This window comes from Festucalex cinctus, chromosome 14 (genome assembly GCF_051991245.1).
Source record: "Festucalex cinctus isolate MCC-2025b chromosome 14, RoL_Fcin_1.0, whole genome shotgun sequence".
Taxonomy (NCBI): Eukaryota; Metazoa; Chordata; class Actinopteri; order Syngnathiformes; family Syngnathidae; genus Festucalex; species Festucalex cinctus.
Genome location: NC_135424.1, coordinates 24,839,589 through 24,848,728, shown reverse-complemented (window position 1 = coordinate 24,848,728; position 9,140 = coordinate 24,839,589). Strand labels below are relative to the sequence as shown.

The window sequence follows — 9,140 nt, the reverse complement described above, 5'->3', positions numbered from 1 at the left end:
GTCAATTTTATCAAAGTCACCTTTTGGGACATTATATAAATCATCCGGTGTAGGAATACGTTGAGCCCACATCCGTGCCCATACTACTTTTAACACATTTATTCCCAAAGTTTTATTAAAGGTTGATTTCAATATAAATGTATCTCTTTTCCATATCCATGGAAAGGAATCATTTAGCCATACTTCATGTTTCACTTCTATTTTCTTTTGATCTAATGCATTTCCGGCATATAATCTAATAAAGGGACTCAGGATTAAATTTACATTACCCCTAAGCCCTATATCGGAGAGTGTAATTCTATTACCCTCATCCGCATAACAAAACATATGATAGGGCTCAAAACAATATTTCATCATATTCCAATCACAATGACTATTATTATACGACTGGGCCTTTTCTAACATTAACTTGCATCCTGGCCGTCGCGTTATTACTAATTTCTTCTGTGGTATTGGTACAGGCTTTTCAAGTTTTGCAAACCCACGTAGTTTAAGAAATTTAGGTGACCTACCTGATGATGGAGTAGGAATACCTGGCAGGTAATCAGTGGTCCCGTTGGTCCCTGGCTCCTCGCACCGAAAGGTTATACAGTTCCAACATGGTTCCCATGCCGGGCGAAATTCGGTACAAGTGTCATTCCGTGGGGCCGCCGGGTAGGTGAAGTCAGGGGCGTGATGGCCTGTCTCCACCCAGTATCCACCTGTTGCGTCTGGCAGTCCTGCACAATATTCGTTAAAGTACCAAGCAGGTTCTTCCTTCCCGATCTGGACCCAGTTCTTTCTGATGATTCTTTGTTCTTGCTTCTCCAGACATAATAAGGTAATATTGACTGTGAAGTCGCTTGTTGTGTTATCAACTCGTAGAATCACTGGATGTGCACACTTGCTTTTTGATTTCGCAGGATATGTAGTACTCCTTCTCAAAACCTCTAGGGTTTCACTATAATATGTGCTGTTGAAGGTGCGAAGATAGGAATTTATTACTGCTATCTTCTCCCTTCTCCATCCTACCTCACAGGGTTTTTCCTCTCCGGCACCACAGGCTCCCTTCTTCCTTCTCCATTCCTCACAAACATGCTTCACCTCCACCTTCCAGCACGTCTGGTTGGTTATTTTAGTGGAGCCATGCCGTATTTCTACTAGGTCGAGGGGATTAATCGGGGCTGTGCTAGCGATGCTAGATTTTTGTCTCATCAAATAATATATCAAAAATATTACCATAAAACAAAGTTTGATAGTTATCAAAACCTTTCCATACCTCCAATTTTGTCGCTGGCGGTTAATAGCTTTAGGTTGTTCATCAACTGTGTCCGGTGGGTCTTCTAGCTTAGTACTAGAGCTTAGCTCTAGTATTACTAGCTTGCTACAACCTTGTTCTTCCTCCATCTCGTAGCTCCGTTTCATGCTTTCTTCTTTTGGTCTTGTCCTTTAAGGACTGTTGCGTTTTGACATCTCATTAGCTCCTCCTCCTTTTCTTGGGGGTTGGCCTTCATTATTTTTACTTTTATCCAGTATCCTGGGTCAGACCTCGTATCCCTTTGAGGCGACACCACTGGACTCACCCTTACTACCGCCGTTTTAGCCTTATATTCCATTTTATCCAATATAGCGTACATTAACACATTACTACTACACACACTACTAATATTTATTACCCTTTCTTGTGGGACGTCATCGGAATATCCCCTCGGGCTAACACACCATTGATTACTGTGGCCCAGGGTACCCTTGGTTCAACTACACACTTAGGTTCAACATATATTAGAGTTGGCGTCGCCTCTGAGCCAACAATAAGCGGAGCCGGGCGATACTCACCTCCTTCTGGCGGCCAGTTGTTGTAAAGCAGCGCCTGAAATCTCGGGTCGCACGTCCTCACGGCCTCCCCAGCTCTTATTAGTGAACCTCTTCCCATTCTCATCCAACAATGTTGACAATACAATACCTTCTCTCCATCCCACATACATTTACAATACTGTGCATCCGTATTCTCTTGCGGGGCTAAATCCCACTGAGCATGCACTTTTATTCGAGGTAGGCTCTTTATTCTACAATACCCACATACCTGTATTTCAAGTATCTTAGCCGTGCCTACCTCGCTCAAATCCGGCTTAAGCTCGTCCAACCAGCCTTCGTCGGATATCTGTTCCACATTCCACTGGCTCCTCGACTCCTCGCTTCCACTACAAATTATGCAGGTCAAGATAGATTGCCAACTAAAATCTTCTACTCTATTAACAATATATCCTCTTATTGCATTTATCCAAAGATTAAATGCCCTACCAACCATTATTTCCTTTTCAGTCCGCCGCACGATGACAGCTCCTTTCACCATAACGAGCTTGACAAAGGGCGGAGTGGCTTGTTCCATCTTTTAATTATTTTTCTTACTCCTTAGCTTTAGGCTAAATTAACTGCTATCGGTTTTAGCTGCTCTACCCCTTGGAGCCCCTTGTTTTTTAATCGCACTGTATTTCTGTCTAAAACTTCTTCAATAATGTCAGATTGGTCATACTTCGCTTTTACTGCCTGGCTATCAGATGGACCATGAGATTTTATCCACACTCTCTGTCCTACCTGAAATGGGCACTTTCCCTTCTGAGTGTTTTCTGTACTTTGCATTCGTCCTACCTCAGGAGCGACAAAGGGGCGCTGGTTTAACTCCTCTGAAGGGGAAGGTCTATCTGCTCTGCTCCTCCCATTCAGGTCCTTGACCAACTCCACCAATTTTTCACTCCATTCTTTTCCATTAGCATTTTTCCCGAGCCAACTTTTAACTAGGCCAATGGTTCGTTCAGCCACGCCATTAGCTTGAGGGGTGTAAGGCGGAGAGTAAGTTCTTATTATTCCCCACTTTTGACACCACCTGTCCATTGTAGCGTTTTTGAAATGAGTACCATTGTCAGTTCTTAACTCTCTCGGTATGCCTAACCACATACAACCCTCTTCCAGTGTTTTTAGTACGCTATTAGCGTTCGCACTACGCACCGCTTTTAATCCAAAATGTCCTGACATCGAATCAACAAGCACAACAAGATACTTCTCACCTTTAGTGCCGTTTACTCCCATGGGGCCTACTACGTCCATGCAAACTGATGCCCATGGAACAGTGCTTTTAATCGTCAATCCGTCCACTCTTTGCCCTCGGCGTCCTGCATTATACTTATTACACAAATCGCAATTTCGTATAACTGAACGGATTTTCTTTTCTGGGATCCAAAGTTCCAGTTTCTCCAGCTCTCTCTTTGTGGGCAAGGCACCTCCATGGCCTAGCGCTTCATGTACGGCCTTAGTAACCTCACACACAAACTCATTTGTAGGCCGTCAGGTCACACACGTTTTCGTTCAGTTTCGCTCCACTACCAGGGGCACTAAATAATCTTTACTTCATAAAATAGATTTATCAGTAGTAAGTAAGAATCCGTGGAGTTCACCCTGTGAAAACCCGCCAATTTTGTGTTTTCGGTGGTGAAACCCCGGCACTATTTTGCGATGAGGCGCAGTGATCTCTGGTGTGGGCGTAGTGCCATTAGGTCGGTAGTGGTGTGATTTAGGTCACATGAGCCAATCAGGTAGCTGCTGCTTTCTCCTCACCATAGCAACCGCATAACAAAAATGGCGACCACAACGTCGGAGAGCGAAAGGAGAAAAAAAGTTAGAAAGAAAGTAGTGAAAAAACTTCGTTACCGTTCAGATTTGCCCATCGCTTCAGCTGGCCCCGTCCTTCCAGCCATCTGCATCATTTGTAAAAAATAAATTTCAAAGTATATTCGTCTGGGATCGGAAGGAACACGGAAGAGGGATCATCTCGCCAAAGCAGAAACATTGTCAGCAGGTATGTGCTACACACACGCGTGCCCATTTCTGTTATTAATGTGACCGATATTTAGTATAGGGCTGAAAATAATTTTTTGCTAGGTTAAGTTTTAAGGCTATAGTTTATTAAAAAGGCGAGCTGCTGAATGTTTTATCGAGTGAATCCAACAGTTGTTACCAAACTCGAGTTACCTGTGCCCATCAGAGTCATAATATAGTCACAGCTACACACTCCCTTTTCCCCAAACTCTCTCTCATCAACCTCAACAAACACTTTACTTTACTTAAATCTGTGATGTGCATATACTGTAAAGAGGTGATGTGACAATAACACTTATAATATAATTCTTTTTTGTCTAAAGGCGGGTTGGTTGCTGCAGGCCGCTGAGATGAAGAAAGACTGTTCCATTCTTCTGCATATTCAAGACAAAAGACTGTGTCACAATGGAGGTGCAGTTTTGTTTCAGAGATTACACAAGGTTCTTAAAGTCAACAGCAACAGAAACCGCAACCAGGGACGAACAAATGTGAGTTGTTACATTGCACTATTTCATTGTCACTTTGCTAAAATTACACATTTCAAAAGTAAAGCATTGGTCAGCAATATGTCACTTGTATTCTGTTTACATTTCGAGACAGCATTAATTAGAAAGCATGACTCTGCACATATTAAGTGAGTGTGTGTGTGTTTTAGACAACCCAATGCTGAGAGCTACAAATTCTTTTTGTGAACAAGTAATCCGTCAAAGGATTATAGTTGACAAAGATGTGATGAGAATGGACAAGCTAAGGGGTTTGTGAACAGTGTTAATAAACACGGGGATCTTGATGCTTCAGACTACAGGTAACATATAAATCATTGAAACACATTTATGAAATCTATGGGGAGAGATTTGTCTAAAATCTCACTGTTTCAGAGAAAAATAGTTTGCTGACAAGCTCAATTTAAGTTAAAAATAAATAAATAAATAAAATTGATTCTCTAAAAATGAAAACCAGTTGGTTGTTAATTATTACATGCAAATGTGTTTTTTTGTCTTCTGTATTTATAATTGTTCTTTGACCAAGAAAGTATATAGGCCTATAGGTATATTTGTATTTCTATCCAAATATACGATTATTCACTAGAATTTTCAGTAGGATATCCAAATACCAAAATATTCGATAGCTGCAGCACTAATAATACTAATTTTGAGTTGTGGCACGCCCACACGAGTTATTTTACCACACACCCATGTCAAAACTAGCTTACTGCACACACACTGCACCCCAACTTCAAATTTTTGCTAACGTCATAATAATAATAATAATAATAATAATAATATATTATAAATTTTGTTGGATCCAAAAGCAACTTACATAATTATAGTTTCATATGATTGTAATTGTCTTATTTTCAAATGTTTAAATATTTTCTTGATTTGAACAAAATATAATTGTTTAGAATAATCTTGATTTCAATTATTACCAAAATAATTGTGATGATTATTTTTTTCCATAATAGAGTAGCCCTAGTCTGATGTGAATATGTGTATCTTGTGCTCATCTTTCCCTCCAATTTTCTATTTCAGGCAGGATATACTGAAACGAAGATTGAGGTGTGATTTCCCCCAGCTGGTTTTTCACACCCCTTTCCAGCAACAACTCTGAAATGGTTTTTGTAGAGACATTATCAACAACTGACAAACTTTTAGACAGGATACCTCACTCATCAGATACATCAACTACTGAGTCTACTGACGTAAGCCAAGAAAGTGACACTAACACATAGCTGGTACAACATCAGGTTGGAAAATCACAGGGCATACGAGGACACTTTAAAATGCAGGGCTGTAAAATCTATGTAAAATCTGCCATTTTGTTTGTTTCATTATCAAGATGTTAACTCTCCATTTTAACACTTTTCAAGCAAAAATAAAAATGTCTGTATTCAATTTTTCCACAACACAGACCTTTGTTAAATTGGTCTGCCAAAAAAAAAAGAGAGCTGTTCCAATGAAGTTCCAAAGGTTTTATTGTGAATGCACATTTGATTTTTATTTTATTATTATTATTTTTTTTATTAATATTTTTTGGGTAGGGCGTGGGGGGTATAAATGACATGCTGTGATGACACAATCTGATACTTTAATAAATATTCTATATGTTATAATAATCTGGGCTCTGAATGCATCTATTTCCATCTAGTCCATTTTGCCTTGTTCCAGGTTTGTGGTGCATGGTAGTATTTTTGGCCGATGTATGCTGCTTCTTGTGTACCTTTCATTACGTAATAGGTTGTGAATTGTTTTCATATATGAAACATAAACATAGCTAAATGTAACATCCGTGTGCTGGTTTCACTTCTAGTTGAAGCGTTTTTTTGGCACAAATTTAATATATTTAATTATCTAAATTCACATGATTGCACCAAACCACCAATACTTGTTTCTGATGTTAGGTACATGTATTTATAACATCTGGGAATGATTTTCCGTTGCCAAATTTAACGTAAGACATTTTACAACCAAAAACTGCAGCACAAGATTTTCGTTTTTTGTTATTTACCTATATATTGTCAACTTCCGCTTACCCGCAGGACTTAAATCGGGAAATATGTCCTGATCGACTCTCCAATTAAAGGGTTAGAAATTCCCCTTTTTCCTCACCCGCTCTAAGGCGTCAGCGTGAGGAGACGGGAATTAGATAAGCCGATATATCAAAGTGGATTCACCTAGGTTTGTTCACTGTCTTCTTATCATGAGGCCAATCCGTTTTCATACACCTATCAATCCTACACTTTCTCACCAATTCCTTCCATCTAGGTGATTTATACTGACATGGATTTGCCTCGTTAAAACTAGGACATCCACGTAGCGACCAATGTCTTTTGTGGTCGCCGACTACATGTCCTTCACCGGTACAACCCGGGTATGGACATCCTTGCCACCATTTTTCCTTTGGGCGACCTCTAAGGTCTGATTTTCCCCTGACATGGGTCACTCGTTCTTGCCCGAGCCTTCCCTCACTTAATAAACTCGCATTAAGTTTTTCTAGCTTTTCTGTGGCCACCTGGGCTAATGCCATCATCTTCTCATTACCACTAGGCCTTATTTTTTCACTCTTTTCTTCTCTATAGGTTCTACCACTATACATTCTTATCTGTGCACTACTATGGCACTCCCTATAAAAAGTACATTTGGGGTGAAGCCGCTTGGCCTCCTCCTCCGTGCTCATTGACACTTCCATTCCCAATGAGTATATACCCTCATAAGGTTTCATGGCCATCATTATTTTTACTTTTATCCAGTATCCTGTGTCAGACCTCGTATCTTGTTGAGGCGACGCCACTGGACTCACCCTTACTACTGCTGTTTTAGCCTTATATATATTATAATGTAGCGTACATTAACACATTACTACTACCCATACTACTAATATTTATTACCCTTTCTTGTGGGACGTCAGGTAATGTTTCCATCGGAATATCCCCTCGGGCTAACACACCATTGATTACTGTGGCCCAGGGTACCCCTGGTTCAACTACACACTTAGGTTCAACATATATTAGAGTTGGCGTCGCCTCCGAGCCAACAATAAGCAGAGCCGGGCGATACTCACCTCCTTCTGGCGGCCAGTTGTTATAAAGCAGCGCCTGAAATCTCGGGTCGCACGTCCTCTCGTTTATCTCCATCGGCCAATAGGTCAGCAAATCGGAACTCAGCGACTTTATCGGGGTTTCCGCTCTAGTTAGCTGCCACCCTTCGGCTTCCCCAGCTCTTATCACTGAACCTCTTCCCATTCTCATCCAACAATGTTGACAATACAATACCTTCTCTCCATCCCACATACATTTACAATACTGTGCATCTGTATTCTCTTGCGGGGCTAAATCCCACTGAACATGCACTTTTATTCTAGGTAGGCTCTTTATTCTACAATACCCACATACCTGTATTTCAAATATCTTAGCCGTGCCTACCTCGCTCAAATCCGGCTTAAGCTCGTCCAACCAGCCTTCGTCGGATATCTGTTCCACATTCCACTGGCTCCTCGACTCTTCGCTTCCACTACAAATTATGCAGGTCAAGATAGCCGGTTGCCAACTAAAATCTTCTACTCTATTAACAATATATCCTCTTATTGCATTTATCCAAAGATTAAATGCCCTACCAACCATTATTTCCTTTTCAGTCCGCCGCACGATGACAGCTCCTTTCACCATAACGAGCTTGACAAAGGCCGGAGTGGCTTGTTCCATCTTTTAATTATTTGTCTTACTCCTTAGCTTTAGGCTGAATTAACTGGCATTGGTTTTAGCTGCTCTACCCCTTGGAGTCCCTTCTTTTTTAATCGCACTGTATTTCTGTCTAAAACTTCTTCAATGATGTCAGATCGGTCATACTTTGCTTTTACTGCCTGGCTATCAGATGGACCATGAGATTTTATCCACACTCTCTGTCCTACCTGAAATGGGCACTTTCCTTTCTGAGTGTTTTCTGTACTTTGCATTCGTCCTACCTCAGGAGCGACAAAGGGGCGCTGGTTTAACTCCTCTGAAGGGGAAGGTCTATCTGCTCTGCTCCTCCCATTCAAGTCCTTGACCAACTCCACCAATTTTTCACTCCATTCTTTTCCATTAGCATTTTTCCCGAGCCAACTTTTAACTAGGCCAATGGTTCGTTCAGCCACGCCATTAGCTTGAGGGGTGTAAGGCGGAGAGTAAGTCCTTATTATTCCCCACTTTTGACACCACCTGTCAATTGTAGCGTTTTTGAAATGAGTTCCATTGTCAGTTCTTAACTCTCTCGGTATGCCTAACCACATACAACCCTCTTCCAGTGTTTTTAGTACGCTATTAGCATTCGCATTACGTACCGCTTTTAATCCAAAATGTCCTGACATCGAATCTACAAGCACAACAAGATACTTCTCACCTTTAGTGCCGTTTACTCCCATGGGGCCTGCTACGTCCATGCAAACTGATGCCCATGGAACAGTGCTTTTAATCGTCAATCCGTCCACTCGTTGCCCTCGGCGTCCTGCATTATACTTATTACACAAATCGCAATTTCGTATAACTGAACGGATTTTTTTTTTCTGGGATCCAAAGTTCCAGTTTCTCCAGCTCTCTCTTTGTGGGCAAGGCACCTCCATGGCCTAGCGCTTCATGTACGGCCTTAGTCACCTCACACACAAACTCACCTGGGACCACTTTTCCTCCTTTGGGGGTATTGTCCCATTTTTCTGCTCCTACAATTACCGAGCCTCGAGGAAGGCCTTCCTTTCTTCTGGGTTCAGTTTGTCAAATTCTTCTTTGGGCATATATGCTGGACCTGGTCTTCGCA

General features: G+C 41.3%; 1 long non-coding RNA gene across 1 annotated transcript; it reads left to right on the top strand.

Annotated features, from left to right (window-relative positions):
• Positions 1 to 3,336: 3,336 nt before the first annotated feature.
• LOC144000885 (uncharacterized) lies at positions 3,337 to 5,835 on the top strand. Its single transcript, XR_013278318.1, has 3 exons — positions 3,337 to 3,832; positions 4,176 to 4,340; positions 5,385 to 5,835. It is a non-coding gene; the product is annotated as an uncharacterized LOC144000885 (long non-coding RNA).
• Positions 5,836 to 9,140: the final 3,305 nt, after the last annotated feature.